The 16,094-nt window shown below is 42.2% G+C and overlaps 1 long non-coding RNA gene across 3 annotated transcripts in view; it reads right to left on the reverse strand.

Annotated features, from left to right (window-relative positions):
- LOC311516541 overlaps positions 1-16,094 on the reverse strand; it is a 103,121-nt gene that overhangs the window by 75,627 nt on the left and 11,400 nt on the right. For 2 of the 3 annotated variants that reach the window (XR_014710438.1, XR_014710439.1), the window contains exon 2: positions 399-445. The exons of the other annotated variant lie outside the window; for it this stretch is intronic. This is a non-coding gene — a long non-coding RNA (uncharacterized lncRNA). The remainder of the gene's footprint in view (positions 1-398; positions 446-16,094) is intronic. 3 annotated transcript variants of the gene reach the window in all.

The following is a 16,094-nucleotide window of genomic DNA, read 5'->3' on the forward strand; positions in this document are numbered from 1 at the left end:
TAGATTGATTTGACTACATCTTAATTTATGAACATAATAAAATAAAAGACAATACTTTAGCAATTATTTTATTGGTATTTTTATTACTTGTTTATCACATATCTTATTTATGAATAGATATGTCTTTTTGTTCAAGTAAAGAAATGCCTTGCATGACTCTAATGTGTATTGTAAATGAAGAAGTTGTCTCAAAGGCTACACATTTTTATTTTTCCTAATGTTTTATTTATAGTTTTCACATGTCCATGAAGAATGTCTAAATGAATCAGCATAAAAGCAGGCAATATAACAAGTTGATCTCACTTCTCTATATCCAAATATTATCCGTTCTACTAAAGAGCAAACAAATAAGAACAGTAGAAAAGAAAAATCTAGGAAATGTTTCCTTATTTCTTTACCTTATTTTAATTCTTTTCTTCTCTTTCCCCATTTTTTCTCCTTCAACCTTTAAAAAAACACAACCTTATTTCACTCAGGTAAAAAATATAATACATCCAGCAAATCCAGGAGGAGGTAGAAAGCATGATGGAAATGGGGATAATCACTAAGTCACAAAGACCCTGGGTCTCTCCTATTGTAATGGTACCTAAAAACGACAAAACGATGAGATTTTGTGTGGACTACTGAAAACTAAATGCCATCACCCAGCCTGATAGGCATGCTGGATTTGAGTGGGTGGTACTGGCAAATTCCCCTAGATACTGATGCCCAGGAAAAAATCTGCTTTTATAGTGGAATTTGGACTATACGAATTTAAAGTTATGACTTTTGGATTAGTAAATTCTGGGGCTACTTTTCAGCAGCTTATCAATGAGGTGCTGCAGGCATTACAAACATTTGCCAGAGCCGAAATAGCTGACTTGGCTATTTTCAGTAGATCCTGGCAAGACCGCTTAAATTATATGGGAATTGTGTTACAAAGGCTGAGAGAAGCCAACCTCACCATCAAGGTCTCCAAATGCAAAATGAGGGCTGCAGAGATATCCTACCTAAGCCACAGGGTGGGCAGTGGGTTGATTCGCCCCGACCCTTTGAAGGTAGAACCCATTTGGAGCTGGCCTGCCCCTCGAACCAAGGAGCAGATCCAATCCTTTATTGGCCTGGCCAACTATTACTGAAGGTTTGTAAAAAGGTCTAGTGGCATTATGGCCCCCATAACAGACCTTACAAAAACGGGGAAACCAGACCAGGTGGTATGGACAGAGGAGTGTGAACAAGGCTTCCAGAACGTAACAGAAGCGGTGTCTAAAGAGCCAGTTTTGGTCAGCCCTGATTTCAGCAAAACATTTGTGCTGTGTACTGATGCTTCTAACATTGGGTTGGGTGCAGTACTCATGCAAGATGGCATCCTATTGCCTACTTAAGCAAACAAAGCACACCCCCGCATTGAACAAATATATGCTGTAATCAAGAAAGAATGCCCTGCCATTGTCTGGGCTGTTAAGGAACTTAAACCTTATTTATTTAATAAAAAATGTCCTGTTTTAAGAGATCATGCACCTTTGAAATGGCTGCACAGAGCCAAGGGAACCAATTCTAGATTACTTTGTTGGAGTCTAGCCTTACAGGAATTTGACATGAAAATAATTCATATTACAGGAATGGAGAATGTAGTGGCTGATGCCTTATCAAGAATGGGGGAACCCTGAGGTGTATTTAGGAACATCAGTGACAGCCCCTCATACATCAGTTTTGTATTGGGGAAGTGATGCTGGCAGACCAGGTCATGTATTCAGGTCAGTTCACTTGTGTATTAGTACAGATCAAAGCGATTGTTAAATGTATAAGTGTATTGGGTGTTTAAACTTCAGACAACTAATCGGTCGTTATGTGCATTGTTTTCTTTTATCTGTATCCTGTTATGATGCAACAGCAAACATTTACGTTGTAAATACCCCTTTAACTAAATAGCTCATCAGGCATCAAAGAAGGCTTGTGGAATGCTAATGAAGGACTGTGACACAGGGCCAGAAAGGGTTACACCATTAGCAGGCTAACTGACCCAGATTCAACCTTTACAGACATATTAGTAGATAATGATTGTGTTTTGTGTGTGTTTACATATCTATTGTTAGAAGTTGATAATGCAACCAAATGGTTCCTGTCTGTCACTGTATTCTGTTAATTCAGAGATCAAAAGGAGATGTTAACATTTTGATGAATTATAATGTAGTAATAGCATTGTCTTTATTTCTCTCTGAAGTTTGTAGTAAACTGTAAATGGCAGGAGATGGGTAGTTGCCTTATGCTAATCAATGCAGCTAATCACCAGTAGTGCTTAGGAAATAGGAGGTTTTTCTTCAAAGCCACAAAGCTCTACCAAAGGATTACCAAAGAGGCTGCCAAGAGGCTGCCAGAGAACTATAAAAAGAAGTCTAGGACCTTGACCTATATCTCAGATCTGCTTAAGCTGCCTCAGGGGAAGTTTGAGACGAAAGACTGAGGTCTCCAGCTCCAGTCTGGATCACCCTGATATTGGACATTGGACTATAACCTATGGAACTAATTCTGAAAGAACTTTTTGCAACTCTGAAGCTCATCATTTCTATTATGAAACTGACTTAAGAACTTTATTCATATCTGTATGTATGATGATCTTTTAACTTATACACTCTCTTTTCTTTTTAAATACATTTTAGTTTAGTTAATAAGAAATGGCAGTAAGTATGTATTTGGGTCAGATCTGAAATATTCATTGACCTAGTTGGTAATGTGTCCAATCCTTTGGGATTGGTAGAACTTTTTATATTTTCAGTAATCCTCATCATATTTGACTTGGCTGTCTGGGTGGGAGCCCAAGGCTGGGTTGCTTTAAGGAAACTGAGTTTTGGATCTGGGTAACCAGTGAGGTATTGTAGAAGCTGTTTTGTTGCTGGCTTGGTTAATCTAAGTATTAGAATAACCACCAGTTTGGGGAATTGTCTGCCCTATTCTTTGCCGTTTGCCCCAATTGAGCAATCTCAGTGTGGCTCCCCTGGGACCTCGTCACAAGGACTTTATCAGAAAAAGTGCTAATTCAAAAGCAAATGGCAAGTGTGTGTGATGACCGGAGTCCAGAGACTCAAAGTGCATTCCTCACTCACTGTCATCAAAGGAAAAGCCCACGTGGGTCGAGACACTGACAGTGTGTCTTCTGTCAGAAGAAGGATTCAAGGAAAAAGCCTTCGTCTCTGGTCTGTTTGGACTCTTACAGGGAAGATGTACTAGATGCAAAGTGGATATCCCTAGAGACAATCTGGGTGCCCTGAAAAGACTTTTCTGGGAAACTGGCAGTTTATTATCTCACTGCCACCATTTCGAATTACAAACTGTCATTCACCTGTACATATGTTTTACCTGCTTTAACCTCTCAATCACTCTAATGCCCTTTTCTCAGCTAATAAATCTTTAGATAGTTTACTATAGAATTGGCTGCTAACATTGTCTTTGGTGTAAGATCTGGAGGACCAATTAATCTGGGGTAAGTGACTGGTTTCTTGGGGCTGGGAGCAACCTGATATAGTGTGATTTTTGCTTTGTGACCTATTATCACAAAGTCTAGTTTATCTGGATGGAAGATAGACTGGAGAGTTTAAGGGGATTGTCTGTGACTCCATGGTAAGACTGATATAGAGATCCATGAGTTCACATTTGTTACTGGCTTTGTGAAATCTAACTATAGAACATACCACCAGTCTGGAGTGTCTGCCCTGTTTTCTGACAGTCGGCTCTGAGGTAGCACTCACAGTTGTGAGCCATGCCAGACAGTGTGACAAGATAGACTTTAAGTGAGTACAGGTAACGAGGCATAAAAGTCATAAATGGTAACAAGAAAAATAGAGATAAAATGCAACTGATGCCTAACTTAACAAACTATGTTAAATTCAAAGCCAAGTTTTCTCACCACATGCTTTCAGCAGTCTTACCGACCAAACTTCTTAGGTTAGTACCCCTTCTTCCGTCCAAAAGGTGCTTACTTTTTCCCTTGAGGTGCAGTGAATCAATGGGCAGAGAGTGAAAGTGTTTAGATCAGCAATTTTCTCACCCCACTGGATGTTACAGTTCATAATACACCAATTTCCCTTTTAAACCTGGACCAGTCTCCTCAGGTAAAATTGTCATCTTCTCAGTGGTGGGGGGGGGGGTGAAAGAGGAGAAAGGCAAAGGCAAGATGCTACTGTTCCTTATTTTATACCCTCAGTCCATGTGCTTGGGAAGACACTTGCCCAGACATCTCCCGGTGGGGTTTGTTGAGTCACAGTGACTGAGTAAACCACCATTGTGTGGACTTGTGCAACTGAGCTATAGAGTTGATTAATGGTTGGTTAACACCCACCTGGTGTAGAGATTCTCAAATGTACGACATATTTCAGTACCAATCATGCAGGAAAATCTCATACAATGATAGCACATACTCTCCAAAAGGATATTAGTGTTCTATAGATCAAGACTTTCAAAATGATACATTGCAAGGCATACTTTGTACAAAACATACCATAATTATATGACAGTGGTGAATAAGGGGGTTCCAGGGTGCTGCTTTGAGGTAGAGATTACCACATACTTTTTTATACCGGGCTTCTGCCCTTCTCTTTGTGGCTTGTACTCACTGGATGCTCTGGCTTGTATATAGGAATCAGCCAGAACTGCTGTTTCCTGTACAGAACCCAAGGATTTATCCCAAATGGCTTCTCTAATTTTCTCAGAGCATATGTGAGAAAACGTTATTGTGGAAAGAGGTCAAATAACTGATCATAATTTTCAGCCCCTTTCTCCTTTGTACATTTTTTCATCAAATGACACATCTTTTATATATATATACACACATATATATATGCTCCGTGACATTTTATAACCCTTTTTGAGGTTTCTGAATCTTAACATACATATGTTAGGAATGTCATGGAGTCAGAGGATCTGGTCTATGCTTCAGCTTGTCACCAGTCTCTTGGGAGTCCTGCAGTGGGCCGGGCCCTAAGGATTCAGACAGTTCTGCAGGGGCAGGTCTGTGGCCTCCCCAAGACTCTAAAACTGGGTCTTCGGCACCAGTGAATCCTCTCTCTCTCCATGGGCAGTGCCAGCCTTGTCACAGTGAGGAGAGAGGGCTGAGGCGGGCTAGACAGAAAATTGGGGTGGCTGTGCCCCCTTTGCAATGAAGCCCCACCCCTCTATGTGACCCCGCCCCCTGTTCCTCCTCCTCCTCCTCTCCCCCCAAGGCCCTGCCCCCGGCCCAGGGCTGTGGCTGCTCCTCAGCTCCCTACCACCGTTCGACATCTCATAGCTGGTAACAACCGCCAGGGTGGGGGTATCATCCCAGCTGTGCAGGGATGATACAGCTAACAGGGGGTTACCCAGATTGAATCTGTGGGTTGGATCTCAATACAGTTTCCTGTAATTTTACAGATTAGTTGGATATTATTGGTATGCATTATTGGATATTATTTGTTAAGGTAGCTGTAAAGTTCTTAGTCCCAAGAAGGAAAGTAAGTATTTATTATAATAGCAATGGGTTATAATTAAGGAGATAGGTAAGTTTGCTACTTGCCTAAAAGTCTTCTGCGTTCCTCTTGCTATTCTATAACACAAGCTTAGAATTAATATATATTATTGAGACACAAGGCATGGCCCTATGTCCTGACTGGTAGAGCACCAGTCAGATCTAGCCCAGACCTGCAGGGAGAAGATAGAGCAGTCAGGGATAACCAAAGCTGAATCTGTGGATTGGATCTCTATAGAGGTATCTGTAATTTTAAGGAAGTCAGTAGGAAGACTGGGAAAACACTACAAAGAGTGAAATTGCAGACTGCAGGCCAAATGTCTTCAGGTGTACTACACGTGGAATCAAAGACAGTGTGTGAGCCTAACAGCTACAGTAATTGTTGGTTTTCTTTTCTTTCTTCTTTGAAGTTGTATATGTGCTCAGTAGTGTGTATGCTGAAAAAAGTGGTGGAGGAAACATTACAGTGACCACACTGGGCGGACAGAGTCTGCACTCTGAGGAAGTCTTCCTGGCTTTTGAGACAAAGACCACGGACTTTGGAAAATATGAGGGGAGCAAAAAGACATTCTAGGTATCCATGACTTAGGGAACAAAGGAGAGCACCCTCTAATTCTGTGAATAAATAATCCTCCAGGCCAGAGAATCCAACAAACTTCTCCCCTGGGGATGCCATGAGTCAGTCCTCAGCCTGAGGACACGAGAGTGTGAGAAGCTTAAGTAATCTGATACAGGAGTCAGATGAAGACTCAGTCAGCTGCTCCAAAGGGCAGCAGGGTACCCAGCTGAAAGAATTGCAGCAAAGGCTGAAAAGAGTTGATAGGCACCAGGGTGTGAGTGTGAGAAGGACTCTGATAATCTTGAACAGTTAAGTAATTTGCAGTCCTAGATGCAGATTTTCCTACTGAGTCTGGGTGAGCAACAGAAACAAATCCAGTGTTTAAAGGACAGACAGAAGGAGCTAATCAAGGAGGAGAGAAGCCACTTGGCTGTGGCTAAGGTATTGTAGAAGCTGTTTTGTTGCTGGCTTGGTGAATCTAATTATTATAGTAATCATCCAGTTTTGGGGATTGTCTGCCCCATTCTTTGCAGTTTGGCCTGATTGAACATTCTCAGTGTGGTCCCGCAACAAAGGTCACACCCTTGCACACCCCACACATGCTGTATGCTTCAAGGCTGCTTTAACTTCCTTTGTGTCACTGGAGCAGCGCAAAGGGGAGTTGGTATTTTGCCAGGTCCTGACCTGGAACCTAGTGAACTTCTTGCATTTCTCTTGTTGAAAAAGCAGCCACTTGGTTGGCCCATGAATCCCTATCCTACCTGGCTGTGTTTGCTACCCTCCCAAAAATTACCTTGTATGCCTCAGGGTCACCATTTGGTCCCAATTTGGAAAGGCTGATACTCCCAGCTAGACCTGTCCTACCTAGATCTTTAGTTATTGAGCCTCATTAACATGTTAGTTAGGAAACAATTGACCTTTGTGGGTATGTCTGGGGAGTGCAGAGACCAGAGAGATAGTCCACAGGAAAGGAAACTAGCCCATATAGGAAAATCACTATTTACAGCTCTGCTATTTTTGGACTGTTTGTTTCTTTTGTTATAATTGGTGCTGTTAAGGACTATAAAGAAACGGTGGATCTTGGACCTAAAATACAGAGGCCTGTAGTAAGTCTGTTTTGCTTTGCTTTGTTTTGCTTTGCTTTGCTAACAGTCTGAAATAAACACAGCATCCTAGGAAGGGCAGAAGTCTTCTAGCGACCAGAAGGTCTGATGTTTGTTTTCCTAGGGAAGACTACGCTTGGTTACAGAGACATGTATAGAAGACATTATAAGGCTTGTCTGAATTGTTCTTTTCATGTTTTCTGATATAACTTGTTATAAAAGGCTGTATGAATGTATGTACATCGTGTGTATGACTATCTGCAAGTCGCTTTTTTCTTTTCCTTTGTGCATGTGATTAACTTTCTGTGTTTGTGGGTGTGTGTACCTGTACTGGTTACTTGTAGTGCTTATATGCATTGTGTGTGTGAAGTTTCCTAAAATACTGAAATATTAGGTCGGGGACTGCAAAACTGTTAAAAACATATAGGACTTTTGGCCTGTGAGATAAAACATGTATATGTATGAACGTTCCAAAAAACTACACTGCAGTTTCTTCATGTCTGTGTGGGACCCTCATGAATCCTGTCAAAACTTGACAATCCCGTAAGACTTTGTGCTCAGGGTGTGAGTCCAGAAGCTTATGCCTGATTCATTGTCTAAAGATGAAATGTTACAGGGGCACCATTTATTGGGATGTGGGAAGGGGGCTGCTCACGGTGCATGTCCTAGTCCCAACCAGAGCGTGGGATGTGAGTTCATCAGAGGAGAGGTGCTGGTCCTCCCTTATGCCCCTGGAGCAGGGAGTTAGTATTTTCTGTACAAACAGTGGCAGGGTGATTAAGATAAGAAAGGGCTGGTAATTAAATTAAAGATCTGGAAGTCTTTAAATGAGCTTGTGAAACAAGATTCCCTCTATGGGGGTGGGAGGAATCTTGAAGAGAGAACACAGGGAACTCAGAAGAAATATATCCAAGCCCTCTGAGCTAAGGTACATTCAGAAAAGATTTCAGAGTAGCAGCCGTGTTAGTCTGTATTCGCAAAAAGAAAAGGAGTACTTGTGGCACCTTAGAGACTAAATTTGAGGGGCGTAGATGAAAAGAAGAAGCCAAAACCAGGGGAACGGATAGCAGTGGTATAGAGAAGTTCCCACTCTTCCTCTTGTACTTATGTGGCCCCATCGCTGTAATATCTGAGTGCCTCACAATGTCTAACCTATTTCTCCTCACAGCCCCTCTGTGAGGTAGAGCAGTGCTGTTATACCCATTGTACAGATGGGGCACTGAGGGACACACAGACTAAAGGCCAGATTTTCAAAGGTATTTAGGCACGTAGTGGAATTTTCAAAAGTGCCTAGAAGGTTAGGTGCTTTGTAAACCCCACTAGATGCTTAGCTGCATCTTTGGGTCCCTAAAAACCTTTGAAACTCTCTCGCTGCCTAAGACACTGGCATGAGGTCATATAGGAAGTCCATGGGGGAATTAGAAACCAGGTCTCTGAGGGCTAGCTCCCTATCCACTGGACCAGACTCTCTCTCTGTTTCATGATGCAAAAAAAAGAGGACTCTGATAGATGGAAGCAAAGCCAAGAAGGCCAGTTCTCTGAGACTCCAGCAAACAGTCCCAGGTGATTGGGAAGGATGTCATGTTTGACAGCATGAAAAGCAGCACAGAGGTCAGGAAGGATGAAGAGAGAATGAGAGTCAGATGAGAGGAGATCACTTAATCCCCAAGGGGTGGCAGGTTCTGCCCCATGCTGGGCTGTAGAGCAATGGCTGCTGTGAAATTTTATATTTTAACTGAATTTTGTTCTGTCATTTTCTGTTCTGAGTTTGCAAAAAAGAAGGAATGAGAAAGTGTCCTATGAATATCAGATGTGTTTATGCCTCAAATTCTTAGGGTTTCAGCTGTATTCAGGCCAATTCCAGAACAACAATTGCATCCATAGAGTCCATGAAGTCAACAATTGTCATGATTTGTATTATTCATGATATTGTATTATTGTGTCCCTAGCCTCTGTTTGCCTGAAGCTGGGAATGGGCGACGGGATGGATCACTTGATGATTACTTGTTCTGTTCATTCCCTCTGAAGCACCTGGCATTTTGCCACTATCGGAAGACAGGATACTGGGCTAGATGGAGCATTAGTCTGACCCAGTATGGCCGTTCTAATGGTTTTATTCACTGGCACTATCTGTGTGCTCAGTGCTGTTCAGCATATACCAGAAAATATAGTCCCTGAGCCAATGCATATGAAATGTGTCACCCTGGATAAGCTGGCTCAGATATTTAAATATGAAGTGTATAATTGTTGAGCACATGTTAATTTCTACGAGTGGAGGTGTTGACAGCAATAGAAGTTTTACCTGATTAAGGACTAGAAGATTTGACCCTCCAACTTCTTTTCAAGAGGAAGAGCTGGCCAGAGCTCCTGTGTCTGCCAGAGTATCCTGTATCTTGGATTCTTTTGACCATGGGATGGTGTTTCAAGAAGGAGGAGTGCTAGGCAGAGACGGGCTCCACCTAATGAAGAGAGGGAAGAGCATCTTCGCAAGCAGGCTGGCTAACCTAGTGAGGAGGGTTTTAAACTAGGTTCACCAGGGGAAGGAGACCAAAGCCCTGAGGTAAGTGGGGAAGTGGGATACTAGGAGGAAGCACGAGCAGGAGAGCACAAGAGGGGAGGACTCCTGCCTCATACTGAGAAAGTGGGATGATCAGTGAGTTATCTTAAGTGCCTATACACAAATGCAAGAAGCCTGGGAAATAAGCAGGGAGAACTGGAAGTCCTGGCACAGTCAAGCAATTATGATGTGACTGGAATAACAGAGACTTGTTGGGATAACTCACATGACTGGAGTACAGTCACGGATGGATATACACTGTTCAGGAAGGACAGGCAGGGCAGAAAAAGTCGGGGAGTTGCACTGTATGTAAGGAAGCAGTATGACGGCTCAGAGCTCCAGTATAAAACTGCAGAAAAACCTGAGAGTCTCTGGATTAAGTTTAGAAGTGTGAGCAACAAGGGTGATGTCGTGGTGGGAGTCTGCTACAGACCAGCGGACCAGGGGGATGAGATGGACAAGGCTTTCTTCCAGCAACTATCAGAAGTTACTACATCACAGGCCCTGGTTCTCATGGGGGACTTCAATCACCCCGATATCTACTGGGAGAGCAATACAGCAGTGCACAGGACAATTTCCTGGTGCAAGTGCTGGAGGAACTAACTAGGGGCAGAGCTCTTCTTGACCTGCTGCTCACAAACAGGGAAGAATTAGTAGGGGAAGCACAAGTGGATGGGACCCTGGGAGGAAGTGACCATGAGATGGTCGAGTTCAGGATCCTGACACAAGGAAGAAAGGAGAGCAGCAGAATATGGACCCTGGACTTCAGAAAAGCAGACTTTGACTCCCTCAGGGAACTAATGGGCAGGATCCCCTGGGAGAATAAAATGAAGGGGAAAGGAGTCCAGGAGAACCGGCTGTATTTTAAAGAATTCTTATTGAGGTATCAGGAACAAACCATCCCGATGTGTAGAAAGAATAGAAAATATGGCAGGCAACCAGCTTGGCTTAACAGTGAAATCCTTGCTGATCTTAAACACAAAAAAGAAGCTTACAAGAAGTAGAAGATTGGACAAATGACCAGGGAGAAGTATAAAAATATTGCTCAGGCATGCAGGAGTGAAATCAGGAAGGCCAAATCACACTTGGAGTTGCAGCTAGCAAGAGATGTTATGAATAACAAGAAGGGTTTCTTCAAATGTTAGCAACAAGAAGAAGGTCAAGGAAAGTGTGGGCCCCTTGCTGAATGAGGGAGGCAACCTAGTGACAGAGGATGTGGAAAAAGCTAATGTACTCAATGCTTTTTTTGCCTTTGTCTTCACGACAAGGTCAGTTCCCAGACTACTGCACTGGGCAGCACAGTATGGGGAGGAGGTGAAAACTCATGGTGATCGGGGGAGGTCCCGGATGACTGGAAAAAGGCTAATGTAGTGCCCATATTTTAAAAAAGGGAAGAAGGAGGATCTGGGGAACTACAGGCCAGTCAGCCTCACCTCAGTCCCTGGAAAAATCATGGAGCAGGTCCTCAAGGAATCAATTCTGAAGCACTTAGAGGAGAGGAAAGTGATCAGGAACAGTCAGCATGGATTCACCAACGGCAAGTCATGCCTGACTAACCTAATTGCCTTCTATGATGAGATAACTGGCTCTGTGGATGAGGGAAAAGCAGTGGACGTGTTATTCCTTGACTTTAGCAAAGCTTTTGATACGGTCTCCCACAGTATTCTTGTCAGCAAGTTAAGGAAGTATGGGCTTGATGAATGGACGATAAGGTGGATAGAAAGCTGGCTAGATCTTCAGGTTCAACAGGTGGTGATCAATGGCTCCATGTCTAGTTGGAGGCTGGTATCAAGTGGAGTGCCCCAAGGGTCGGTCCTGGGGCTGGTTTTGTTCAATATCTTCATTAATAATCTGGAGGATGGCATGGATTGCACCCTCAACGAGTTTGCAGATGATACTAAACTGGGAGGAGTGGCAGATATGCTGGAGGGTAGGGACAGGATACAGAGGGACCTAGACAAATTAGAGGATTGGGCCAAAAGAAATCTGTTGAGGTTCAACAAAGACAAGTGTAGGACTCTGCACTTGTCTTTGTTAAGATGGAAGAATCCCATGCATGGCCACAGACTAGGGACTGAGTGGCTAGGCAGCAGTTCTGCAGAAAAGGACCTAGGGGTTACAGTGGATGAGAAGCTAGATATGAGTCAACAGTGTGCTCTTGTTGCCAAGAAGGCTAATGGCATTTTGGGCTGTATAAGCAGGAGCATTGCCAGCAGATCAAGGGACGTGATCATTCCCCTCTATTCGGCATTGGTGAGGCCTCATTTGGAGTACTGCGTCCAGTTTTGGGCCCCACACTACAAGAAGGATGTGGAAAAATTGGAAAGAGTCCAGCGGAGGGCAACTAAAATGATTAGGGGGCTGGAGCACATGACTTATGAGGAGAGGCTGAGGGAACTGGGATTGTTTAGTCTGTGGAAGAGAAGAATGAGGGGGGATTTGATAACTGCTTTCAACTACGTGAAAGGGGGTTCCAAAGAGGATGGATCTAGACTGTTCTCAGTGGTAGCAGATGACAGAACAAGGAGTAATGGTCTCAAGTTGCAGTGGGGGAGGTTTAGGTTGGATATTAGTGTAAGCAGTGTCAGGATGAGCTCCACCCTGACATCTGGTGGTGAGGTGTGGCAAGTTGTGGAAAAGAAATTCAGGGGTCGGTCTCATTTGCATAGGCACACCCACCCTGCCTAGAATCAGGCCATAGCTGCCCAAATGGTCACTTTGGCTGCTGTGGGATTCCCAGTGTCTCTGTTATTGGGGCAGGAAGAATAAATTGTTATTACCCTGATTATGGGAACTGTGCTTGGAACTGTACTTGGCCTTTTGTTATGATGGAGGGACTCCCCATCAACTAAGTAGCACTCGCTAGGCAAGGGTCACGGGAGCTGCTTGTGGGCTGCAGAGTGGAGCTGAGCAAAGCAGTTTGTGGGGTGGCTGGTGGAGCGGAGCGAAGTGAAGGCCTATGGAGCTGTGGGGTGGTCAGCTTCAGATCATGTGAGGTGCCCCTTACCTCCCCCCCATATCTCCACCCAGGTTGGGAGGTAAAGCTCTGCAGATAAACTTTCGAACTCTGGGGCTGCCCTGACCAGGGACAGAGACTTTTGGGTCATTGGACTTTTGGGACTTTGGGTGATTTGGGGTTGCTGGACTCAAGAACCAGAGGGAAAGGGCATGCCCCAAATTTGCTTGGGGTGGGTTTTTGCTCATGGGTTGTGTTATGAATCCTGTTGGTGGTGTTTCCCCAACATAATGCCACATTGTTTCTCTCCGTTATTAAAAGACTTTTTGCTACACTCAGACTATGTGCTTGTGAGAGGGGAAGTATTGCCTCTTGGAGGCGCCCAGCAGGGGTGGTATATATTTGTCCCAGGTCACTGGGTGGGGGCTCGAGCCGGTTTGCATTGTGTTATTGGAATGGATCCCCTAGATATTGAACCCAGCCCTTGTTTCTGCCAACTCTGATGGGCAGAAGGGTTACATTAGGAAAAACTTTTTCACTAGGAGGGTGGTGAAACACTGGAATGTGTTACCTAGGGAGGTGGTGAATCTCCTTCCTTAGAGGTTTTGAAGGTCAGGCTTGACAAAGCCCTGGCTGGGATGATATAGTTGGGGATTGGTCCTGATTTGAGCAGGGGATTGGACTAGATGACCTCCTGAGGTCCCTTCCAACCCTGAGATTCTATGATTCTATTATCTGTTTATTTTCCTCTTCTCCCTGCAGTGCCATGATATACCTCAGAAGACTCAACTTTAAAATGTGGAATTTTCTTGGTGTTTGGTTTTAAATATTCTCCTGTGAGAACTGTAACTTAATTACTGTAATGTTATTCTTAAGAGCCTTCCAGAAAGTAACTAGCCTTTAAACAGAAGTGAAACCATGTTGCCAACACTCATGATTTTGTCATGAGTCTCATGATAATTATTGTTTTCCTTAAAGCCCCAGCTCCTGGAGTCAAGTGGATATGTGATGATTTCAGTCTTCATTTTTAAAGATAAAGTAAGTTTCTAGCCCTCATGGCTTCAGAGAAAGCTTCAAAATGTGTCCCCCAATGCAGCCTAAAAAAGCAGAAGACAAATAAAAAGAACAACATATCTACTATTTTTACATAATCTCATGATTTCTGGTGAACCTGACTCATGATTTTTGAATATTGGGGTTGGCAATACTGAGAAAATAACTTGAAATGCCAGTTTTACTCCTGTTTAAAATCAGTTTCTAATCTATTATTTGTAGTATGGTAAAACCCCTAGAGCCCCAGGCAGGTGCAAGATAAACTCACAGGGCCTTGCCCTTATAGGATGTTTCCAGAAGTTAAATGATCTATTCCAAGCTTGGTGAACTGCAAAAAGCAAGTAGCCTAAATGATAGAAAGTAATCTAGATTTTTCTACATTTGTTTCAATTGTTGTATTCAAGAGTAAGAATATACTTTAAAATTTTAAACTTAACCAGTGTCTGAAGATGTTAGCATTAGAGCTGAATGGGTCTACTATTTATTTAATTTTCTTTCTTTATACAGGAATTAGATACAGTGCTCCTGTCAGCTAATTTCTAAGTTATTGTCTGCAAAAAACCTAGAGTTTTCATGTGCCTAAGTAGCCAGTGGAATCACAGTTAAAGTTAACCCCCACCCCCATCCCGCCACCAAAATGTGAAATGGCACCCCAGAAGTCAGAAAGAAAACCAGCTTTTCCTGAAGGGGCAGTTTGTGAGCAGTTTGACTTAGTGACAGCTGCAGGTTTCATAGTGTAACTTGCTAGATATCAGCCACAATTGAGAAAGCTTTATCCATTATTAGTGTGTCTATGGGTCTGTAAAAAGGAGGTTATTTTTATTATTGGTTCGTAGTTTGAAAATGCTTCAGTGAAATATATATATATAAGTTAATAGTGCAAAATATTTATTTGTAAACTACTTTTTGTTAGATCTTAAGGAGGGCATTTGTTTGTATTTACTTCCCCACAAATACTTAAATAGCTTTTCCCAAAAGTCCAAGTTTTATTTTATTGATTATATCTGAGTTTAATCGCTTTTGTAAAATTGGATTCTGCTGCTTAATAGCATAATAAAATATGCACTATACATAACCCATGATACCTAAAGTTCTGTTAAAGGTTTAACATTATAAAAAGAACCCCTTCATTTACTATAGCAGCATGTAATACAACGAGGCCACACTGTTTAAAAAAAAAAACAACTAAATTGCTTTAGAGGGCAAATGAAAGCAGCTATAAAAAATAAAAATTAAAAAAAAACCCAAATACATGTAATAAATGTAAGAAAGGGAAATTTGGTGGTACTGAATAAAAATCAGACACTAGGAATTGTAGTAAATTGATTAGGGAGGCAAAATGATACAAAGTGAAATCCATGGCAGCAGAGTAAAAGACAATAAGATGGAGGGCTTTAAAAAATATATTACGAACAAAAGGAATCCTAACTGTGGTATTGGTACATTATTAGATGGAAATGGTAGAATTGTCAAAAATAATGCAGAAAGTAACACATGTTAAATAAACATTTCTGTTCTGCATTTGGGAAAAAGCCAGATATAGTCATATCTGATGTTGACGATGGTAATGATGAAATACTTTCTATTTCAACAGTGACTAGGAAGATGTTAAAAAGAAGCTACTAAAGCTAGACTTTTTAAAATCAGTAGGTATAGAGATCTTGCATCCAAGAGTTGGAAAAGAGCTGGCTGAGGAGCTATGTGGATGTTAATGCTGATTTTTCAACAAGTCTTGAAATGCCGGTGGATTGGAAGAAAGCGAATGTTATGCCAATATTTTAAAAGGGTAAACTGGATGACCCAGATAATTATAAGCCTGTCAGTCTGACATTGATCCTGAACAAAAGAATGGAATATCTTAATAGAGAATTAAAGGAGGGCAATATAAATGCCAATCAAGAAGGGTTTATGGAAAATAGATCTTGTCAAACTAATACGATATCTTTTTTATGAGATTACTAGTTTGGTTGATAAAGGTAATAATATTGTTACTTAGACTTCTGTAAGGCATTTGACTTGGCAAGGCATGACATTTGGATTAAGAAACTAGAATGAGACAAAATCAACATGGCGCACATTAAATGGATGAAAAACTGTCTGTCTGAATTCTCCTAATGTAATTGTAAATAGGGAATCATCACTGAGTGGGTGTTGTGGAAGAAAAACGCAGTCCTCACTCTTAAGTTGTTTGCAACAAGTCAGAGACAGTTTATTTTCAAGCAATTGCAAGGGGGAGAGTGCGCATGGATAGGGATTCCCCCTTCCTAGGCAGGTCTCTGCCCAATAAACAATTAGGGCAAGCATTTATACCTTTTGTTGCACACAATAATGATCAACTGCTGTGTCTTGTTTATACATATTCCTTCCTGTTATCTTACTTTTCTCAGCAG

The sequence above is a fragment of the Lepidochelys olivacea genome (genome assembly GCF_965140295.1).
Source record: "Lepidochelys olivacea isolate rLepOli2 genome assembly, chromosome: 2".
NCBI classification, from domain to species: Eukaryota; Metazoa; Chordata; order Testudines; family Cheloniidae; genus Lepidochelys; species Lepidochelys olivacea.